The sequence below is a fragment of the Marmota flaviventris genome, chromosome 10 (genome assembly GCF_047511675.1).
Source record: "Marmota flaviventris isolate mMarFla1 chromosome 10, mMarFla1.hap1, whole genome shotgun sequence".
Lineage (NCBI taxonomy): Eukaryota > Metazoa > Chordata > Mammalia > Rodentia > Sciuridae > Marmota > Marmota flaviventris.
In genome coordinates, this window is record NC_092507.1 from 123,578,514 (window position 1) to 123,602,405 (window position 23,892).

General features: G+C 38.4%; 1 protein-coding gene across 3 annotated transcripts in view; it reads left to right on the forward strand.

The window, feature by feature from the left end:
• The first annotated feature begins 1,617 nt into the window (after window positions 1-1,617).
• Window positions 1,618-23,892, forward strand: part of Otud7b (OTU deubiquitinase 7B) — a 53,867-nt gene continuing 31,592 nt past the window's right edge. Inside the window, exons 1-2 of one of the 3 annotated variants that reach the window (XM_071618479.1) lie at window positions 1,618-1,912; window positions 17,804-17,859. The gene's annotated coding sequence lies outside the window, so the exon portion shown is untranslated. Of the gene's footprint in view, window positions 1,913-2,563; window positions 2,612-17,803; window positions 17,860-23,892 lie in introns of those variants that run through there. The other 2 variants (XM_027953773.2, XM_071618480.1) reach the window with 2 other exon arrangements.

The following is a 23,892-nucleotide window of genomic DNA, read 5'->3' on the forward strand; positions in this document are numbered from 1 at the left end:
CCTTATATTTGCCACTGAACAGTGGCCAAATTTTGTGGTTCCCCATTTAAATACTTAAACCAAGGTCCAATGTCTCTGTTTGTTAGCCTGTATTGAAGGCTCTGTACATGTCCCATGCCAAGCACTCTGACTTGCTTGATCTGGATATGTAAGCATGACTCTAGGCCCATTCATTCTTAAATCTTCAACTTTTTTTTTTTTTTTTTTGCACAGGGGATTGAACCCAGGGGTGCTTTACCATTGAGCTACATCTCCAGACCTTTTTTACTTTTTATTTTGACAGAACCTCTTGCTATGCTTAGGGCCTCACTAAGTTTCTGAGGCTAGCCTTGAACTTTCTATCCTCCTGCCTCAGACTCCCGAGTGTCTGGGATTACAGGCATGTGCCACCATGCCCAGCAATCTTCAACTTTTAAACTTCAGGGTATTCTGAAGAGTCATTACTGTCTAGGAAGTTTCCTTTTTCAGGTGTCAGAAACTGAACTGCAGGAAGTAGTGAGAGGAAGGAGAAGTTAACTGTAATATTTATTTTACCTAGGCCTAAGGAGCACAATTGAGACAATAAACACTGTCTTGAATATGCAGACCAGGTGCCATAATGTTAGGAATATGAATTAGAATTTAGGATTACTTTGGTTGTATTGTAACAGGAGCTGGTCCTGTTTTGTCATAGATAATTATTCAACGCCTCTTATTTGAAACATTCCACATTCTCCTGTTTATTTATTCGTTTAACAAATGTGGAAGTTCTACTATGTGGCACAGATGGCTTATTTATGTTCTCAAATTCATAACTTACTGTAACTCACATAGCACATATGTGAGTTCTGCCTTATGTGAAAGTTTTATATATTTTACTAAATTGTAAAATCTTCGATGACTGGAATTATGTACTGTTGATTTTTACCTCCACAATATCATTGCGCGCATTGCATTACACGTAGTAGGAATTCAATAAATATTTGAGTCGAATTATGCTGTAATGCTGTAAAAGCTATTACAAGCACAAAGTGCGACATAACTTTTGTTGATTGTGCTAACATTCTAAAGCAGATGTTTCAACAGGGTATCGTTGTTACGCAAGTAAATATTAAGTGTTTATAGAGAAAGGTATGTTCACTTCAAGAGCACAGGAACAGGGGAAATGCATAACTGGGTGGAGGCTGTTTTGGAAGAAGCGCTGTCCAGGTGATTGTGTAGAGTAACTACACTTGATCTTAGCCAAAAGGCCGAGAAGCGATATGTGTAGAGTAACTAAAATCTCACTTTTTTTTTTTTTTCTAAAGTATTTCCATCCTCTCACCTTTCTAGAACTACCCTACCCCTTTCTGTTCCTTCCCAAAGGGTTGGAGCCAGTTCACTCTACTCAAAATTCTCAAAAGTCTACCCTATACCCTCCAGCTCCTATTCAAGACGTTCGGTCCAGGGGCTTTAGGAAGGCAGGGCAGGAAGGCACCGGGTCACTCGCAGGGCAAACGCCAAATCAGCCACAGCCCCGGGAGCGGCGCTGAAGGCGGGGCTGCTACTGGGCGGGGCGGGGCGGGGCGGGAGGAGGCCCGGGGGCGGCTTGGGTGTCACCACCAACCCGCTCCGGCCGGAAACTGGCGCTGGTTTCCGGCCGGACGGCCGAAAGCCACCGATCCTGAACCAGCCGCCGGAGTCGGAGCGGCGGCCGGGTGTGGGGCAGGCAAAAAGCCCCTGGGAGAGGCCAGTCCTGATCAGTCCCGTCTGGCTTCGGCTCCAGATCCTGTGCGGAGCGACAGCCGCGGTCGCAGTGTCCGCCACCGCGTCCGCCTCCGTCGTCGTCGGGGGAGGGGCCGGTCGGACCCCGGGGTCACTGCCGAGGAATGAGGAGCGGCGGCCGGGCCCCGCGCTCCGCCCCGGCCTAGGGCCTGGCCCGGGAGTCGCGAGGGTAACGGAGCCCCCAGCCCGCCTCCCTCCCGCCCCGCCCGCCCCCCCGGGTCCCACGCCCGGCCCTCTGCCCCGCACTGCGCGCCCCTCCTCTCCGACCGCGCCTCACCTGCGGCCGCCTCCCGGCCCCCCGTCCCCTCCCGCCGGGTCTCACCTGCGCGCAGCGCGGCGTCCCTCCCCCGCCGGCGTCTCCCCGAGCGGGCCGGGCGGTTGGGACGGTCCCCGCCTGTCAAGCGGACTTTGGGGAGGTGGAGGAGTTTAGGGCGGTTAGGTGCGGGCTGCTCCCTCCTGCCGGGCTGAAGCGCGCTCCGAGCCCCGGGATCCCGCAGGCTGGGAGGGGAGACGGCCGCTCCGGGGCCGGGCTGAGGTGCGAGCCGTAATGGAGGAAGGGGCGGCAAAGGCGCCGGGGGCACTCGGGCCGGCTCTTGAACTTGAGAAAAAGGAAAGTGGCCGTGACGGTGGAAACTTTAGAGGCTGAGGATGAGTAAGCGGGGCTGCGTGATCTCACTCCTCGCGTAATTGCCGGGCTAGCGGCGGCTGGCGAGGGAGGGGATCTGTTTACCGCCCGGCGTATTTTTAGCCCTCGGCTCGCGGGCACCGGCGCTCCTCTCCCGCCTCGAGGGTCGGTGCCCGTCTGACCTCGCGGCTCCTCTGGGCGCAGCCCCGACGGAGACATCGCACAGTTGGGAGAAGCTGACTGGTGAGATTTTAAGAAGTCCTCCCAGAACTTTGCCGGGAGTTTTCTTTTTAAGACTGCAAAGCCAAGAATTAGCAGCATTTTGACTTATTTCCCCTATCTTTTTATAAGTACGGTATCAAATGCTTTATTTAGAAAACCAGAGGCTGGTGATTTTTCAGTCGTTGGCTTCTACTGTGTGTTTAGGTGGTCGTTGAGGAAACTGAATCCCTTTGTCTTTCGGGACCGATTTCAAAGGTGGGAAAGATTGGTGTAGAGAGAAGAGGTAGTGGTGGGACTAGCCCCAAAGAGTACTTAGTCCCGCAATATTTTAAAGACGTTTTTATGGTATATAACTTAAGTTGACATTACATTCCTGATGGGGTAGAGAAGTCTGCAGGGAATTAGGCTGGGTGGCCAGGGAGAATCAGAAGTCAAACATTTGCTGTGCATAATTTACAGATGAATACATTATAGACAAACAGTGAAGAATTAATTACATTCTTTGTTCTTTTTTTTTTCAAGCAGGTCTTTTAAAATTTAGTAACCAAGCTGGTGTGTGTTAGTCTATTGATTTTTTTGAAAGCTGAACAGAACTATAAAGTAAATTAAATTGATGTTACTCATGTATAGGCTGAAAAGCAGTCTTCATTTCCCCTAGCAAACTGGCATGCCTCAGAGCACCTCCTAGACTAAGTGGCCAGTTACTATGTACTTAGACATTGCAAATGAATACAAATATTAGATCATACCAAGAATAATTGAGAAGATAAATATGCTGAAAACATATTTCAAAACCAAAATAGATTTTAAAAAAGCCTTTCCTCCCATTTTGGATTATCAGCACCTTTCTGCCAATAATTATCCATTAGCATGCATAATTCAGAATTGAACAAATATTTCTTTGGACATTACATATTAAAGCAAGAAGGAAAAATGAAAGTTTCCAAACTATTACTGATTTTTGTTGGTGTTGCCAGATTTGATTTATCCCTTTAATACCAAAGTCTCCCTCAATAAATAAATAAATAAACTTTGCCAAAGAAAGAGCTATATGAGGGGCTGGGGTCGTGGCTCAGTGGTAGGGCGCTCACCTAGCACGTGTGAGGCCCTGGGTTCAATCCTCAGCACCACATAAAAATAAAGATATTGTGCCCAACTACAACTAAAAAATAAATATTAAAAAAAGAAAGGGCTATATGATAACTTGTGTAAGGCAGGATGACCAGGAATAAATGCTAATTATTAGAATTTGGTGTTTTGTCATCAACACCTTAAAAGTGTTCTGAATCATTAATTGCTTAGTATCTACCCCTGTCACCTTGTTTGCTTGGTGAAAAAAAGATTTCATTTAGAGACGAAAATCTCATTTTTTAAAATCACTATACTCTCCCAGTGTCTTGCTTTATTCTCCATGAGTTGGTTGGTGCCAATATGTGTAGATTCGGCTTATATCTGTATCTTGTAACTTCCCTTAGCTGAACTGCATATATTAATCTACGGGGTATGATTAAAAGGTTATGGTGGAATACTTCAATATTAAAAATGTTTCCACATTATTATGGGGACTCTATGTACCACTTATTAAAATTTTGGAGTTCCTGAATATCTCAAGCATGCTAAAGGAAAATGGCAGAGGCCAATAACAGTGAGTCTGTTTCTGTGTATATATAGGGAAATACGCCTTCCTTTACCCACTTACCCCATTGAAGGGAAAGACCCTCTAATCATGCTTTGAAATGTGACCTCAGTAACATCCTTCTTATGGGAACTTAGAAGCTGTGGAATAGCAGACTGGAATTTTCTCAGTGGCTCCTGATAAATTCAAATAATTAAACATTTGTATAACTGGGGCCAGGGCACCTACTTATAATCCCAGCAGTATGGGAGATTGAGACAGGATGATCACAAGTTGAAGGCCAGCCTCATCAACTTAGTGAGGCCCTGTCTCAAAAAAATATAAAGGACTGGGGATGTGGTACAGTGGTAAAGCACTTCTGGATTCAACATCCCTAACCGCCCCTCCCCCATTGTGTATTGAAAGGAATCTTGAATTATGTTGATTTTTTTTTTTTTAATATAGAAAGGACTTTTTCTTCTTTTAAATTAAGCTATCATAAGCTTTAACATTTAGGAAACAGCATATTAACAAAACCAAGTTTAATGTGCTACAAGTTTGTAAGGGCTGACAAAACGTGAAGTAACAATTAGATAAACCAGGGGCGATTACTGAACTAGTACATTTTGAAATGGACTTGGGAGGCTATGGATTAGTCATAAAGAGGTATAGACTATGGAATCAGACAAACCTTGGTTGAAATCTTGGTTTGATTTTTTTTTTTTTACAATGTGACCTTGGACGAGTTACTTCTCTATCTGTAAAATGAATATGAACATTCAAGTAAATGAAACAGTTTTTTGGTGTTAGGAAGAAAAGAAAGGATCATCCAAATAGAAATTATAGAATTTACAGAGTGCAATGATGGTGTGAATGACTAAATTGTGTGTGGGGGGGGGTCATGAGAATGAGAATATGGGTTGGTCAGGTCATGGGTAGAACAGGCAAGAGGGTGGAAGGACTCAGAGGCCAGACTGTTGGATGTTGATAGAAGGGTCAATAGAGTCATTGTAGGTCCTTGAACAAAGGATGAATTTAATGAGAAGTATTCAGCCCTTTGGTCCAGGAACTCAGGGACAAGGAGTCAGGCGGGCACCGGTACATCGTGACTCTTCTGCTTCTCTTCTGTACCATTTTGGCTTGAAGGGATGCAGCAAGGAGATATAAGATTCCTCGTAGAAGTTTTTGTATTTACACACCTTACTCTGCTGATTTCTGCTTGTGCCCATCGAACAGTGAACCAACTTGTGGGGAAATCTTAAGACTATGGCTGGGTTCTCAAGAGCTTATGGTAAGGAGGGCATTATATTTCAAAGTACATTTAACTCTTAGTTACTGCTACTAACATAGGGAACACTGGTATAGAAATTCAGAATTTAAGAAATTTCTTGCTTTTGAAAATGCATTATATTTTAACCCAGATTTATCTTAGGATTTTAGTGAAGTTGAAATGAGATTTACTTTTCTAAAATAGTTTTACCTGATGGTAAGAATACAATGATGGCAAATAACAGATAATCTTGAATTAAAGATTTGGCCTTAGAAATCCACAAGGTGAATAATCAATTTGTGGATAATTAAGACTACACTATCCAGGTAGATGAGGTGGTCCACGCCTGTAATCCTAGCTGCTCAGGAGGCTGAGGCAGGAGGATAGCGTGTTCAAATCCAGTCTCAGCAAAAGCAAGGTGCTAAGCAACTCAGTGATACCCTGTCTCAAAATACAAAATAGGGCTGGGGATGGGGCTCAGTGTCTGAGTGGCCCTGAGTTCAATCCCTGGTACCTCCTCCTACCCCAAAAAACCAAATAAACAAAAAAAGACTGGACTATCCTGAGTATATTAATGTAAACTAATTTCTTTTCAAAATCTGAGTAGGTCCAGTGTGGCCTCTCAGACTGTCTGCCTCATGCCTAAGAATGATTGGTAGATGATGTTCCAGCCTGAATGAGCCTTTTACTCACAATATCTGGAGGAATCTCACTGCATTATGCTGCATTTGAAGATTAAGATGGTTTTCTCAAAGGTCTTGGGATCTGTAGAGGCTCCTTTAGATAGCAGCTTCACTGAAAGTCTGTTAGATTTTTCCTTCTCTTCTTTGAAAATATGGTAAATTAACAAAAAAGGAATAGGAAGTATATACTTGTAAGAAGTAAAAAAAGAACAAAAACCAAAAACAACTTTAACCACTGTTCTTTTAGTTGACTTGCTTTACTTTATTCCTGCCGCCCCACCCCCGCTTGTAGTTCATTACAAAACTACGTTTGTGATGTCATGAGTACAGGTTAGTACCTCCTGAATGAGGAGATTGTAGCAGTTCTGAGTTGGAAATTAGAGGTGGAATAATAGAAAAATCTTATTTTGTATAGCTAGATTGAGATTATTTTTCAACTGCATGTTTTAAAGATTATGTCTTATCCCTTTATTTCCTCTCAGAAATAGTTTTGGATAGGGGGTGACCTACTATGAATTCAGTTCTATACTATTGTGCAGAGGATTAGAAAAAAATGACAACTTTGTACACTTGAGTTTACAGTCCAGTTGGAAGTAAGGGAAATAGGAAGGAATGAATACCTGTTGATCTTCTGTTAATATGCTCGACACCTTTTAAATGTGAAAATATATTATCAATTACATAGGATAGACCTAGGTATTTTGGTAGAATAATTCGAAGGTAGTTATCAATGTTAAATCTTTAAAAAAATCAAAATATATGAGGTACTAAGGATAATAAAGATCATTCTGTTTTGAAGCTGAAAGGAACCAAGCAAAATCTTGAAAATAGGACCATATCTAAGATGTTGTTGAGGCAGTGATAAGACAGACATACACAGCAATGAAATGTAGTGGGTTGGTTAGTTTGGAGCTATATTGTGTGGGGTCTTAAAAAAAATCAAGTTTTTAAGTTTACATTTTAAGTGATAGGAAATAGGAAATCACTGAGGATTTTGATTAGGATAGCAATACGATGACAGTAAGACACAGATTGGCTTAGAGGGAAGGGAGATTGTCACCAGGAGTGTGTGAAGTGACGAGGCCTGAGTTAAGATCTGTGGAGGCTGGAATAAGAAGAGTGGAAAAAAGACTCAAAAAAATTGAAATTAGTGAAGGCTTGGATATTGAAGATCCAAGAGAGTGACAAGGCAGGTATGACCATGACAAAATAAGTCTGGGTGTCTGAGACATTGATAAAGAAGTTAGAATGTTTCCTCATTTTTTAGGAGGATATAATTAGTTCTTTGGAACATACTGGATTTAAAGTGGATGAAATGTCCAAATGAAAGTTGTTCTGGTTGTGAGAGTTATGAGCCTATAACTGGGATACAGGTGGGGTTAACAAACCTGGAAATGTAGTTTTGCAGTTATTCAGCATAGATGTGGTATCTGTAGCAAGTTCTCAGAGAACTAGAGTTTAGGGAAAGAGAGGAAGGGCAGAGATAGTGGTACTGGTACACCTCAGCACAAACATTCCCCACTGTCCAGGCCATCAGAATTGGCTCTTCCTTCTCCTTTCCTGTTTTCTGTTCTACTCCATCCAATAACTGCTGGATATCTCCTAAGGACTGTAGAGATGGAAATGGGTCAGAGTCTCTACCTACAAATTATATAACGGTCTAGTGGGATGAGACAAATGTGTAAATATATAAAGGGAATGATGTGTGATAGATGCTGCAGTGGGGGGAATGTAGGGGCCCAAAGGCCAGTTCTGCCTTAGGCATGCAGAGATTGGAAATAGCCTCCTGGAGGAGATGACATTTGCAGCTGAATCTTGAAAGATAAGCATGTTCCCTACAGAAGACTGGGGAGAAGTCACTTCAGGCTAAGAAAGTAGCTTAAACAAAAGTTTAAAGGAATGCAACAATCAAACTTTTTTTTTTTTTAGTAATATGGCTGGAGGAGAGGGTTGGAGGGCAAGGATAGGCTGGGGGCATGAATAGTAAGTAGTGTTATCTATTTTGTGTTTGTGCTGGGGATTGAACCCAGGGCATGCTAGCCATGGCCAGTAATTGATGAGCCATTTAAGGATTTTTTTTTTTTTTTTTGAGTGACAAATTTCTTATCCAAGAAAGATTATTTATGTTGGTAGTATGAAGAGTAGATTGGAGCAGGACAAAGCAGAAGAACCTTTTAGTAACTTCTTTATGTTTAACCATAACATTTTGTTGAGGGTGATCTTGTTTATAGAATCAAAGAACTGTATAGACTATTATGCTTTCTTAGTCTTTCTCATTCATTTTCAAGAAGGATACTTGAGCTTTACTCTGGATCATAGAAATAGTTTAGTAATGGCTTGGTCTAGAATTCAATCTTCAGTGGCTGGTATGTGTTAGATGATTAATAAATGTGTTTCTCCCATGTCCCGTTCCAGTATTTCATTCTGCCACTTTACATTGTATTAGAAGACAGAGGGATTCTGTCCATTCTACTGTCCTTTTTAACCAGTCCAAAGTGTGAACCCTGATCTCTTCCTAGGTTCTTGAATGAGGAAGACCTACCCTGAGAGTACCTTTTGGAAGAGGGATTTTGGCTTGGGGCTGTTGGTTTCCCTGGAGCGGGATGAATAGTATATTAGGATTCTTCAGCTGTAATAATTCAGATGTTGAAGAATGTCAAGGTATCTGTGTTATTGAGTTTCTATCTCTCCTGCTGAGTTCTCTTCAAGTTGTTTTCTTTGTTCTTTTTGTGGTATTGAGAGTTCAACCCAGGGGTGCTTTACCACTGAGCTGTATTCCCAGCCTTTTTCATTTTATTTTGAGACAGAGTCTCCCCAAGTTGCCTAGGCTAGCCTTGATCTTGTGATCCTCCTGCTTCAGCTTCCCCAGTAACTGAGATTATAAACCTGTGCCACTTACAATTGAAGTTTTCTTTTAAACTTAATTTTGAGTTGTGCCAGTGAAACTTTAAAAAAAGATAAATAGGCTATGAATTATATAATGCCAGAGAGTACATTTTATCCCCCCCCCCAAACAAGATTTGTCATTATACTCAGATTCTTTCTTTGAATTTTTTTTTTGTGTGTGTGTGTGTGTGCGTGTGCGTGTGTGTGTGCGTGTGTGTGTGGTACTGGGGATTGAACACAGGGCCTTGTGCATGTGAGTGAGGCAAGCCCTCTACCAACTGAGCTATATCCCCAGCCCTACATTTTTAACTATAATGGATTTTCATGAAGGGAAATCGGTTTTAGAGTGAGAATTTGGATTTTGATTTTGGACATTTTTGCTGGGGAAAGAACAGAATAGAATGTATCTTAGAGTGTCTTAGATTCTCCTGGAGGAAGTTGGGACTCAAGGGACTATAGAAAAGTAGATACCTTCCATTGATGGTCTTCCTGAAAACTTGACTGATCTGTGATTTCTTTATTCTTTTTTCTGAGTTTTGTCAACATCTTCCCCAGAGAAGGGCCTTGGTTTGGAAACTGTCCACTTTAGCAGAGCTGCCAATTCTTAATTCTTTCTCAAGTGGGCAAGGGTACATTTTGTTTTTGTTTGTGAATGTTTGGGGCAAGGGAGAGGAGAGAGGAGGCACAGAAAATCTCCTCACAGTGAGTTTTTGTCTGAATTCCTGTGTAGCTGGAAGTTTCCTTGGCTTTGTTTTGGGGGAGATGACTTGGTTACACTGGCATTTAAGTTATGTGGAAGGTGGTTCTCGCTCCCTCAGCTATCTGATTTAGAATGGCAATAAAAACTTCCTTCTTGTCCAATATTGTCAGCCCCCCTCTCCACACTGTTTTAAGTGCCTTGCCTCTTGTGCACACTATGTAAGGGATGGGAGAGCCCCTCTCTAGCCTAAAGCTAAACTAATCAAGTTTCTTTAAAGTTTAGAGGGAATCGATAACTACTCCTCTTGTTTTTGTGTTAATGATTCCTCTATTCTTCCAGTTATCTGATACTTTCTTGATTTATTTATTTTTTTTTTAAGAGAGAGAGAGAGAGACACAGAATTTTAATATATATATATTTTTTTTTTTTTTTAGTTTTTCGGTGGACACAACATCTTTGCATGTGGTGCTGAGGAGCAAACCCGGGCTGCACGCATGCCAGGCGAGCGCGCTACTGCTTGAGCCACATCCCCAGCCCCCTTTCTTGATTTAAAAATCATACATAATGTGATATTTCAAACATTTAGAAAATTTTAGGGGAAAAACCCCAAGCAGATAAATTTGACCTCACATTCCAAATTTGATGATCAATACATTTTATATTTGTTTTAGACCTATAAAATATAAAGTGTTATAGATTAGCTGAAGTTCTGCCCTCCCTTCCCCTTTGCTAGCAAGGGATTTACTGACCTGAATTTGTGTTTATCATTTCATGTTTTACATATTTTTTCACATATATTCATAAACAACATATAGTTTTGTTTTGAAATCTTACATAAATGGAATACTATAATATCCTTTTACAACTTTTTCTCTAAACATTGTTTCTCAGATGTATCTACATGCAGATCTAGTTTATTCACCTCATCTTTAAATCTCTATTCTATTGCTTTGTTAAAAAAAATTTCCTACCTTCCTTACAGTCTCAGTGTAAACTCTCTCTTCCATGAAAACTTTTCTGATTTTTTTTTTTTCTCTCTAACAGGGTGTGATCTTGCCCACTGCTGAATCCTATCATTTTATTAGTACTTGTCATGTGGTATTTGTACATTCTTGTAGTTTGGCTTGTTTGTGCTGTTGGCATGCCTCTTCTACCACACTGTAGTCTCCTTGAAAACAGATAAGTGTACTCTTTAATCTTTGCATCCCTTGTGGGGCTCGCCACAGTAACTTAACTTAGTCATAGTGACTAAATAGGTAGATTAATGAATAAGAAATTAAACACCATCCTTTGTGTTGTTGAATTGTTAGTTTAATTTTGAATATTGGGGTGACCTCCATATTAAAGACGCTTATAAAGAAACATTCAGAACTGGAAATTATATTGAAATGTACATAAATGTTGAGAGCAGTCAAGATTAATTTCCTTGACTGGAAGGTGAGAGCAAACATTCCTTGGAAAATGAAACGGGAATTGATAGGTGATATCATCCCAATGGGGAAACTCCTGGGAATTGATCCTGGTGGCTTTTGAGGCAGTGAGTGTGTTCCTGTGGCCAGACTCATTTCACTAGCTATCAAATTCTGCTTTTGTCATCAAGGTCTTGACATCTTCATTGGAGATGGGCATTTAAAAAAAGCAGCCTATCTGTTTACTTGCTAAATACTGCTGAGGACCAGTAAGTCTTTGGCCTCTAAAGAAGAAAAGCCTGATAAACAACATTCATACATACATAGGTACATACACTTTTAACCACACTTTTCTTTTTTATTGATGAGGCTAAGTTGTTTTGAAAGCTTCAGATGCAGGTTTTAAAATTCTTTTAATTCTTCAGTGTGTAGTCCCAGTATAACATTGTTTTGGCCTCATAGTAAATCTCTCTATCCTCATTAAATATTAAGGTGATCTACATGAAATTGCATTTGGTAGGTTAAAAAGCAGTCAAATATTGATAATTTTGTATGTTTAAATTGAATACATAGTCTTGATTTCTTTTTGCAGTTCTTGAAGAATGGCGTTATGGGCTTTTTTTGAAGTGGATAATCCTAAATCCATTTATACTTCTAAAGTACATTTCTGAATTTTAGTTCGCAGCTAGCTTTCTTTTGCAGTTTTCTTTAGCTCAATTTTTTTATTATTATTTTATTTGTTCTACTTGAACATGATAGCAGAAAGCATTTCAATTCATCATACACAAATGGAGCACAACATTTCAGTTCTCTGGTTGTATTGATGTTGAGATTCATGCAATCACACATGTACCTAGGGTAATGATGTCCATCTTATTAGTTCAAATTTTTGATAGAATATTTTTATTTCTGAGTATACATTTGGTGTATTTGAGAAGGTTGTAAGAATTGTTAGCTAGAGTAGGCTCTGGAAAATAAGCCTGAGATGTGAATACCTACATGTAATTAATTGAGTTGAGTTTAATAAGCTTACATTTCCTATAAGTAAATAACTTTTTCTTCTCCTTTCCTGCCAGCCCCATGTCTCTTTCCTAGCCTTCATAAGGAAAATCTGGTGACAGGGAAAATCATGGAAGATAAAATTGCCTGTGGCTCTTTGTTTTTACTGAGGACTTAATAGGGAAGGTAGAGATTAAGAATCCTCCTCCTAGGTCCAGACCATTACAGTGTGGTTCCCAAAACTATTCTTAGGGAGAGGAAGCAAATGTTTAAGAAAGGAAAGGGAACAGAAACAGTAAATAGCAGGAATTAGTAGATATCTGTTGCTTACTGATATTATAGAATGGGATTCAGGAACAGTGGCAGATGGAAAGAGATCAGTGTAAAATGTTTAAATAGATTCTGCTTATTCTCATCCTTAAAACCTGGTTTAGGATTCTTTATATTCCTTATACCTTGACTATGTCAAACTTAATATCTAAACTACCTTCTACAGATACCTACCTGGGAAATATCTTAAATAGACTAGTTTTGGAAATATTGGTATTGGGTTCTAAAATAGTTCTTTGAAAAGTCAGGGTTATTTAAATAAGTTGGTCTACTACTGCCATTTGAATCATTAATAGCTGATGTCAAAGGAAAAGGAGATTTCTCTGAGGATTTAGTGTTAATACATTGAGAGCTGGGAATAAAGCTGAGTGATAGGGCACTTGCCTAGCATGCATGAGGTTCTGGGTTTGATCCCCAGCACCATAGGGGAAAAGAAAAAAAATAATAACCAAAAAACCCTGATATTTTACATGAAATAGTCTAGTATAAGTACTTGAGGCAAGACAATAGCAAAATAAAATGCTAACAAAAATATGTTTCAGATGGCAAGTTCTCATCTGTTTTTAGAACTTTCCTGTTCTATGTGTTCTTTTGTGAGCATTCGCTTTTGTCTCCTTTGAACTGAGAGCTCACCTGAATTTTAAACCATTCATTTCTAAAAATTTCCATCAGTGGTAAGGGACAAGATAAAGAATCTTCTTTGACATGAAGGATGCTTGGACTCTGTTGTTTACTGACCCAGGGGTTAAAGACTTCTTCTCAGAACTCTGAAAATAGAATTTGAGAGTTACACTTAAGAGTTGCTACACATAGGCTCTTTGGTTGCCTAAAATAAATTCCTGCTATTTGACACAAGGTAGCTTCTCATTTTGACTACATTAGATTAGTTCTTTCTCACATCATCTTTGTATATTTTTTGTAATATACTAGTTCATTATGAAAATTAAGGTTATACAAATGTTCCTTGATGCTTGCTGCCTAGTTGAGACTGTAAATTCCTTTCTACTGCACATCTGTTATGTACTAGAATCTGGGCAAGATGTACTAAGGAGATGCCAATGAGGTGTTAACCCAGTAAATAAACAAATAGTAGGAGAATTGGTCTCTTGAGAATCAACATTCTAGGTTAAAGACATAATTACATATACATAAATGTATATATAGAATAAAAGAAATAGAAACAAACACAGGTTATATAGCAGTGTGTGTGTATCATCATCATGTAGTATTTTAGAACTGAAGAGTAATTTGCATATTGTCATCATTTTCTGGGTGAGAAAAATGAGGGCCAGAAAATATAAATGACTTGTCCAAAATAATAGTTACTATCAACAACAAACATTTTATTAGATATTTTCTCTTTTAAAAGTTAGGCCTCAGGTGTGGAGTTAGAAGTCATCAAGAACTTAATAATTAGTTGTGAGTACCGAATATTTACATAAGAGATAAACAGTAGGGCTGGGGATGTGGCTCAAGCAGTGGCACGCTTGCCTGGCATGCGTGTGGCCTGGGTTCGATCCTCAGCACCACATACAAACGGAGATGTTGTGTCCGCCGAAAACTAAAAAATAAATATTAAAATTCTCTCTCTCTCTCTCTCTCTTTAAAAAAAAAAAAAGAGAGATAAACAGTAATATGAAAAGTCATGGGTACTAAATACCAATATAGTCATGTAGAATTATGTACAAGTTTAGAGAGTATAGTTTCCCTAATGAAGAAAGGGGGAGAGATTTCAAAAGAAATAGATTTTGATAATTGATTATTGTGGAAAAGGGTTAGGTAAGGATAGTATACACATTTTCAAATGAATTATAGCTATAGGGGAACTGAGATTACTTGGTTTCTGATACATCTCTACAAAGGGGTACTTTGGTGGGACTCTTTCTTTGTACAGCATAAAATCTAGTCCAACTTTTCTAGTTAGTACTGAATTCAGAGAGTTTAAGTAACTAGTTTATGTTTGCATGCTTAGTAAGTGGTAGAACTTAGTGTAGAGCCATTCTTTTTACTGTCATTCAGGGTTCTTTGTCCTATTTCTTATTGCTTAAGAGGATATGGGGCAAGTGGTTAAAAATACAGTGCAAGAGCCTGGGAAATGAAATGGGAAGTTGAAGACCACATTATGATGAGGTTTAACCACAAGCTGTTTCAGTTCTCTATAGGTTTTCCATATATTTAGACATCGAATGTGTATACTTATGTTTATAATGCTCATAATGCAACAGTGGTCTGGGTTTCTTAGAGCTGTCTTCTGAGATTTAGTTCTGTGTATTCAAGGGAAAGATTCCTTCCAGTTTGGGATTTCAGTACATATTCTCTTTGACTTCCAGTTTCTCCTTTGCAAGTGGGTAGGCCATTGGATTAACAATTTATGGGTTAAGTCTTTTTGGATCATTAGCCTTTTTTGGAGTAAAGGAAGGGAAAACAGTTTTGGACTCAGATCTTCCAGACTTATTTACCTGTCAATAGTTAAGAACAATTTACTTAAAATAAATCTTATTACCTGAGAAGGAGAGTAAGTACTGTGAACCAATTGTGAACCTATTTTTGTTAATAGGTTCAATACCCTTCTAAAAATCCTTTGTAATATGTAGTTAGTTTAACATGTAGTTACTACTCCTTCTTATCCCTCTCTTCTTTTTGGCCAGGCTTTTATGTGGTAAGAGACACTTGAGGATTCAAAATAGTATTTTCTGAATCAACTAACATTTATTATGCTCCTATTGAGGGCCTGTTCCTGTGTTGAATATTTAGTAAAGACTAAATATTGCCGAATTTTAAGATTAGGTCCCTAATAGTAAACATATTCCAATGCTTGGCTTGTATAACCCTTATCCCATCTTATTCTTTGTCATGGCTGTTTCTGTTACTTCTGACCTGGAGTAAAGGGAGGAAAACTTTACTATTTAATTCCAGGACCAACCCTGAGTTATACTATGTGCTTTATATAGAACCTCATTTAAATATTTGTCACAATTCCATAAGATATTGTTATACCCACTTACAGATTAGTTCATTCAAAATATTTATTACTATGGTTCACTACTATTTATGATTTATGTTTAAGGTGCCAAGGATATCATAGTGAATGTCAGATGAGTTTCTGCTAAGGCATAGAGAAGTTAAATAACAGCCAAGGTTACAAGCAAAAAAGTGATAGAAGATTTAGATATAGCTCTGATGGATTCCAAAGGGAATGCTGGTAACCATTATTACATTATGTTACCATTTACATATATTGCATGTTCTCTGTAAATATATAAATAAGTCATAAAAATAGGTGGAACCCACAGTAATTCTTTATTTAAAAGGTTCATGATGAGTGCAAGAAAACTGTTGTGGTGCAGTCGAAGCATACCTACCCAGAGATACTTTTCCACCCTCCTACTTCTTTTTCTCCATTCCCTCTCTACCCCCTCATACCTGGGTATAAACTGGGCAGTGTGACCTGCTTGGCATTTGGATGAGTTTGTGTTTTGAGGACTGTTTGTTTCCTTGACTTCCTGTAAGTTCCTTGCCCACTCACAAGTTTTTTCTTGTAGCACAATGGTGAGTAATGTGTTGTTAACATTGTAATGTTGTCATGCCAGTTGGAATGTGTGTGTGTTTTTTTTTTTTTTTTCTTTTCCTGAGTTCTTTTTGATGAGTATATAAATGGGGACACTTGGGTAAGACTTGGCTTCTGCAGTTTATTCAAATAGCAAAACTTTCTGTTTTCAGAATTCTGGAAAAGAAGTGTGTGTGTGTGTGTGTGTGTGTGTGTGTGTGTGTGTTTCTGGGGATTGAACCTAGGATTCTGTACTACTGAGCTACATATCCAGCCCTTTTTATGTTTTATTTTGAGACAGGGTCTCACTAGGTTGCTGAGACTGGCCTTGAACTTGTGATCCTCCTGTCTCAGTTTATCAAGTTGCTGGCATTGCAGGCATGCACTGCCCCTCCTGGCTAGAAAAGAATTTTGAGGTTCAGAAGAATATAAAAATTTAGTATCTTCTGCCTAGCTGAAATCAGTTTTGTTAGCATTCTAAGTTTATTCTTTAGCTTGTGTTATCAAAGAGGGTGCTTATTTTAGATTATGGCCATTATCACCACATGCCTACCTGAGATGGGTGGTATTTTATTCTGGAGTTAGCAGTTAGAATCAGGAAGAAGGATTTTTTTTGAGCATTACCTAGAAGAAAGCATTAACAAATGCTTAGGCACTAAGAGGGAGGAGCTGAATTCCAATAGGAATTGAATTCCAATTGAGTTCTAGAGATTAATTAGGTGGGATCAAAGTTGCAAGTATTAGAACTATTTGGTACTTGGGGTCCAGTCCGTTTAGTATTGGGGATCCAGGAATATCTGGGCATAGCTCATGAGATTAATGATGATTTATGTACATGTGTCTAACTTATACATAATGTATGATACTTGATAGGTACACAGTAAACGTTGGTTAAATCTTAAAAAGGTACTTGAGTGCTGAATGTTGTCAGTTTGTCTTCCTAGGATGGCTTCCTTGTAGTACAGTCTCCCTACCCCTTTTTTTTTTTGAGAAGTGGGGGGGTCTCACTATGTTGCTCATACTGGTGTGTCCAGCTCCTGGGCTAAAAACCACCCTGTCTCAGCCTCCTAAGTAGCTGGGACTGCCGGTGTGGTTCATCCCTCTCAGCTAAGTATTTCTTCTTTGGAAAGATGTTTATTAAACATTTAGCTTTGAGTAAAGCATTTGGCAAAGTAATTGGGTAACAAAGATTTTTAATATTAGATTCTTACAGAGATTATAATATTAACTTTACAGATTGAATCAATTGAACCTCTTATTTAAGTGCATGATTTAAGGGTACACTTGTGGCTTTGATAAAGTCAGTCATATGATTTTTTGACAGAAGTAACTTCTTGACCCTTTGGTTCTGGTTAAGCTGGGTTTGATTTTTGATGTTTGAGATAGTTGCCTATGTTATTTCCTTTTATCCCCTCTCCATTTTTTTTTTTTCAGTGAATGAGCTAATATATTTGAAAGTATTTTGTGAATTGCAAAGCAAACAGTTGTTGCTGTCACTACTACCACCACTGAAAATAATAATGCGATACAACTCATTCTTAGAAGGGTTGGTTTCTTGGATTAATTTCAAGGAGAAAGACTCAGAGGGCAATGAAATATTTGCCAGATGACTAATGTACTTTTGTATTTTTCATGGAAGGGAGAAGGAAAAGCAAAGACCTGTCATTCTAACTTGTCCTGGTGCTATGTCATTGTGAAGGTTACTTATACTACTTTGACCCAGTCTGTATGATGCAAGAAAGTTTAATAGGATTTGTCATTCTTTACTTTTGAGGCTTATTCTACTGGAAGCATCTGTCAACATAGGAAATAACTCCTCCCAATTTCAGGGTAAGATTATTCACATTCCTATAATATGGATCTTTTATAATAGATAATTACAAAATGTATTAGTCCAGATCAGTATCTGTATGGACTTCCCTTTGGTAAGATTAAGGAAACAGTGCCTTTGACTAAAATATTTGCTTGAATGTTGTTATCAGAAGATTTTACAAGTCAGGTGTGGTGGTGCTTGCCTGTAATCCCAGCAACTCAGGAAGTTAAGGCAGGAGAATCACAAGTTCCAGGCCAGTCTCAGTTATTTAGGGAGATCCTGTTTCAAAATAAACATTTTAAAAAAAAAACGAGGAAGCTGGGGATGTAATTTAATGGTAGAGCACCCCTGATTTAAATCCCCAATACCAAAAGGAAAAAAAAGCAAAAAGACTTTGCAGTCAAACTGGGCATGGTGTATTCCCAGGTACTTGGGAGCCTTCGCCAGGAGAATCACAAATTGGAAGCCAGCCTTGGCAATTTAGAAAGACCCTATCTCAAATTAAAAATAAAAAGGGCTAGGGTATGTAGTTTAAGTGGTAGAACATTCCTGGGTTCAATCCCCAGCATTGCCGGCCTCCCCCCACTCCCCCTGCAAAAAGAAAAAAAAAAAAAAAACCCACCACCAAACCACTGTAATGTCTTTTTAAATTTATTTCTTTTTAGAGAGAGTGAGAGAATTTTTTAACGTTTATTTTTTAGTTTTCGGCGGACACAACATCTTTGTTTGTATGTGGTGCTGAGGATTGAACCCGGGCCACACACATGCCAGGCGAGCGCGCTACCACTTGAGCCACATCCCCAGCCCTTAAATTTATTTCTTATACTGAGGATTAAACTCAGAGGTGCTTAACCACTGAGCCACATCTCCAGCCCTTTTATTTAGAAACAGGGTCTTGCTGAGTTGTTTAGGGCCTCAATAAGTTGCTGAGGCTGGCTTTCAACTCGAGATCCTCCTGTCTCAGCCTCCCTCCCTGGAGCTGCTGGAATTACAGGTGTGCATCACTGTGCCTGGCCGTACTGTCATCATCTTCTAATGATTAGCATTCTTGGTGAGGAACGTATGATTTTAATAATCAAAAAAAGTAGAGATGTTTACTAACATCTAAATTAACTAAATTTTGAAAAGACCTCTCTTACCTTATACAGTTTCTTCATTTTTTTCTGACTCTGGTTCCTGGTATGCAGTATATCTTTGTTGAAGAAAGGAAGTTAGTTGATACCTATCTTGGGGTTTTTCTGTAACCAGCCTAATAGATGAACTTCTAGAAAGCAGGGATGATGGGTCCTTAATAAGTGCTATTTGAACAATTATGTTAGGAGGTTAAATTTTCATCCAGGATGGCAGTGACCTGGGTCTCACTATGCTAAAGGTGGCTCTTCCTGAAAAGAAGAGGAATGTTACTTTTCCACAGATAAACTTGAATAAACGTGAATGTAGGAAAAATTATTGCTTTATTTATTTTTATACTTTTGGGTAAGAAAAGTTCTATATTAAAAATTAAAGAAAGACAATTAAAATAATAATAATAATAAATAAAATGATAATATTTCTCTTGGTTTTATTTTATGTTCAAACTTTAGCTATAGCAATGATTTTTGAATAATGTATGAGAAGTATATTATAGCTTTGCACTATCAGTAGTAAAAAAAAAAAGAAGAAAAATTATCCCTATGTGAAACATAATTATCTCTCTCCTTTGCTGTGAAACTTCAGACTTTAGGGATATTATGTTGTAGAATACATCTAAATCCATTTTATATCTAAAGTGGTGATGAGCAAAAAAAAGATGATTTGATTTTGGCATCCCTTCATGATTTTTTTTATAGATGATTTCCTTTCTTGAAACTGTTTTGCTCGAATGATTGAATAAATCCTAAGTACACATCATTTTCTTTGGTACATACTTGCAGAAGTAAGAGATTTAGCTGAGTGGTAGGGAGAAAGGCAGTTTTTATGGATAAATTACAAAATGGATTATGTGTGGAAAATTGAGAGCTAGTGATAGAGGTGCAGTCAAATAAATGGAATGGGAGTCATCAACTTTATTTTCTATGCCTAGTTTTACCACTAGTTAACTCTGTGACTTTGGACAAATCTCATTTGCCTGGTTTGTATGTTCTTGTCATCTGCAACTTGAGGGCATGGAATGAAATGCTTTCTGACATTCTAGTTCTGAAAGTATGATTCCAAAGTGCCACACAAGGAAAACCGACTGTTTTCTATACCTTCCTACCAAGTTTGTTCCACATAATACTTGAATGTGAAATGTTAATTATGTAAATAATAGAAGTGTATATTGTATGTTCTTGGGTAGACTGGAATTGTCAGATGGTATGAATGCTCATAAATAATTTTAGGTGTAGAAATATAAGAGACTTGGTTGTTTCTGAAAGAAAAAAATATATATATTACTAGTGCTTTGGATACCCTGAGGTAGAGTTTGTGCTTTTGAACTCCAAGCTGAAAAAAATGTGTAAATCTGTGGGATTGGCAGGGGGTGGGTAAGAAGGATGGTAATGGCTAGGGGACAGTGTGGATGAGTATGTACAGTGTTTTTAAAAGCAAAATATTAGGAGTTTTCTTTAGCCTATAGGGTAATCATTTATACCAAATTTAGAACTGATATGAACTCTGTGTCAGAGTCAGAATACCTAGGTTCAACTTCCTTGCTCTCTGAGTATCATATAGGCTTTATGAATTTCTCTGTGTATATGTTTTCTTTTCTTTCTTTTTTTTTTTTTTAGAGAGAGAGAGAGAGAATTTTAATATTTATTCTTTAGTTTTCGGCGGACACAACATCTTTGTATGTGGTGCTGAGGATCAAACCCGGGCTGCACACATGCCAGGCGAGCGTGCTACCGCCTGAGCCACATCCCCAGCCCTCTATGTATATGTTTTCTATCAGAAAAGACAGAATTAAAGACCTCAAACAGTATTTAAGTTAATTTTTTGTTTTGAGGCTATTACTTGTCAGAATATTTTAAAAACAAAAATAACAACAGAAGAGAAGATACGTAGTGATCAGACAGCTAGCTGTGCAAATATTTTACATTTGTTCATATAGACCTTGATTATACAGATGGGTGGGGCAGATCTGAAACCACTAAATATTTGAAACCAGTAAGTAATTCACAAGCCTGTTTTAGGTATAGTTCTCAGTTAACCACACACATGGACTAGCATGAATAATTTAGGACCCTAAACATTTCTTCTGCTATGTACTAAACAATGTGTTAGGTCTGTTTACAGTTTTTTAAAGTATAAAAGAAAGGAACCAACATCAAGTAACTTAATTCTATCTTGAGCTCCTACCCATCCTTAAAGACTGAGCTAAAAATTTGAGAAACTTCCCTAATTGGTCCTAGTGAAGTTCCTTCCTCTGTCCCCGGTAGACTTATGTTTATATTTCTCCTACCAGACCAGATTGCCTTAATGATAAGAAGGACTGTAGTTTCTCTCTTTTATTTGCCTCCCGAAGCCCTGGGGCAATATCTAATAGATGGTAGACCAATTTGGCAAATTTTGATAATCAAATTGGAGCATTAAGGTATGAGAGCCCAAAAGGCCAATTTATAAACAGCATGCAGTAGCAAATGCCAAGTAGATGTTTTACATATTGGACCTGTAGGAGTTCAAATAAGCCTTAGTATCCCAGCAATGATGGAACTGTGGAACTTAAAGATGGAAATTTTAATAATAAATAATCATAGTAATCAAAATCTTTCTTTGAATTGAATTATATAATTTTATAAAAGGCAAATTTATTTTTTCTAATTTAGGTTTTTAAAAAAATTGTCAGCAGTCATATGCTGAGGGAAATGAATTTACCAAAAGAAATTTATAAAGTGAATTAATTTCCTTTGGATAAGTAAGAACAGATTGTATAGTAATTTGAAGTTCTGTTTTTTTTTTTTTTCCTGATTTCTCCCCTTGCATGGAAATTCTATAATTGACAGTGAAATAACCAATGGTTAGGAATCGAGCAAAGCAGAAAAGGTTGCCAATTACTGAATGTTTGAGGATTGGTTCCAGAGAAATAGTGTGTTTTTCTACTAGTCTAGCCTCTGTTGGTTTGTAGTTTCATCTTTTTTCTTTTTGTGTTAAAAATTCAGTAATTAGAATCTTTAAAGTCTCAAGTAGAACTTTTGTTTTTGCAGATAGATATTCTTAGAAAAGTTGAATTTATTGAGAACACAAACATGGACTATAATTAGCCCTAACTGAAAAGAAAAAGAAGAAATTCAGTGTTTGTGGAAAATAGACAAGCTGGTCTGGATCTAAAAAAAATAAACATTAACATGATTTCTGTTTCTTTTCAAGCTACTGTTGTGCCAATATTATAATAACAAACGAATTTCTCTATGATAACTCTTCCTGCCCCTATATTTTCCAAAGGTCACTGCCATTGTAGAAACCTTCCAAATTATTAAATTTCTCAAATAACTGTAATCCAAGCAAGATTTTTATCAGTGTCACTGAACTGACAAATGCCAGTAGACAAGTACTCCGAACCATTCCAGGAGCCCCTTTATGATGTTTTATTGAAATTTGCATTGAAAGACGTGAATGGGAATGCTAGACTGAACATTATTTGTATGTTAAGACTGTACTATGAAAATGGTTGTAGGGCCAGATGCTGTGGCATAAGCCTGCAATCCCAGTGACTTGGGAAGCTGAGGCAAGAGGATTGCAAGTTCAAGACCAGGCTCAGCAGTTAAGTGAGGCCCTGTCTCAAAAAATGAGAAAAAGGACTGGGGATGTGGTTAAATACCCTGGTTTCAATCCCTGGTACGGGGGGGGGCAGAGGGAAGAAAAGAAAATGGAAAATGGTTTGTTTGGGAGTGGTAGAGAAACTCTGGATACAGAGTGCTTGCCTAGCATGTGTGAGACCCTGAGTTTGATCCCCAGCAACACACACACACACACACACACACACACACCACACAAAGAAAGCTAAAGGGAGCTGTGTTGGCACCAGTGGAATGAAGCAGAGTATGTGGGAAGAATGAGTGGAAAAAGAAGCAGCTGACATTTTTGAGGACTTATTGTAATATATATTTTTAGGTGTAGATGGACACAACACAATGCCTTTATTTTTATGTGGTGCTGAGGATCGAACCCGGGTCCTGCCCGGGCTAGGCTAGCGCTCCACTGCTGAGTCACAATCCCTGCCCCTGTTTTTTATTGTTTGATTAGTGCATTCTAATTATAAATAATAGTGGGATTATGCCATATTCATACATGCACAGGCTTTTTATGTCTTACATTATTTACTCCTGACAAGAGATCTGATAACACAGATATTTCTCCCACTTTTATAAATAAAAAAATGAGGCAGAAAATGGTTATATTAACCTTTGTTATATAGTCCTTAAGTAGTACTTCAGGAATTTTTTTTTTTTTTGGTGCTAGGGATCGAACCCAGAGCTTTGGGCATGCCAGGCAAGCACTCTACCACTCCACCATATCCCCAGCCCTAGATTTGAAATCAGATTTGTCTAAATCCAGGGTCAATTCTTTTTTGCAAATCAGAGTTGAGAGGCATTGAAGAAGTGAGAATGGATTTCTGGGTGGATGGACTGCCCATGTTTTTTCAGTTTTCCTCCCCAGATTAAGTGTGGTATGATCTTTGGAGTCAGGTGGGTTCATAAAAATCCTGGTTCTACAACATTTTACCTTGAGTATATAACGTAACCTTCTTGAGCTTTATTTGGCATTTTCATGTATAATGTGGGGATAATGACACAAACCTTTTAAGAGGTGTTTGGAATTCTAAATTTTAAAAATGTCTAAAACTTTAACATCTACTACTTTCTTTCCTTTCTTCCCTTCCTTAGGACCCATCTTATTACCTCTGGGTTGTAATATTTAGTGTTACCTAGGCCCGTTTAGAGTGCAGTTTGGTCATATCTTCTTTCTAAGAAGGGTCTATTTTCTTTTGTTGTAAAGACCAGTTTTAACCAAAAGCAGTCTGCCAAGACAATCATTCATCGCTCCCTCCCACCTAATGAGAATTGTGTGAAATTTCAAAGTGCCTCTGTCTCTCT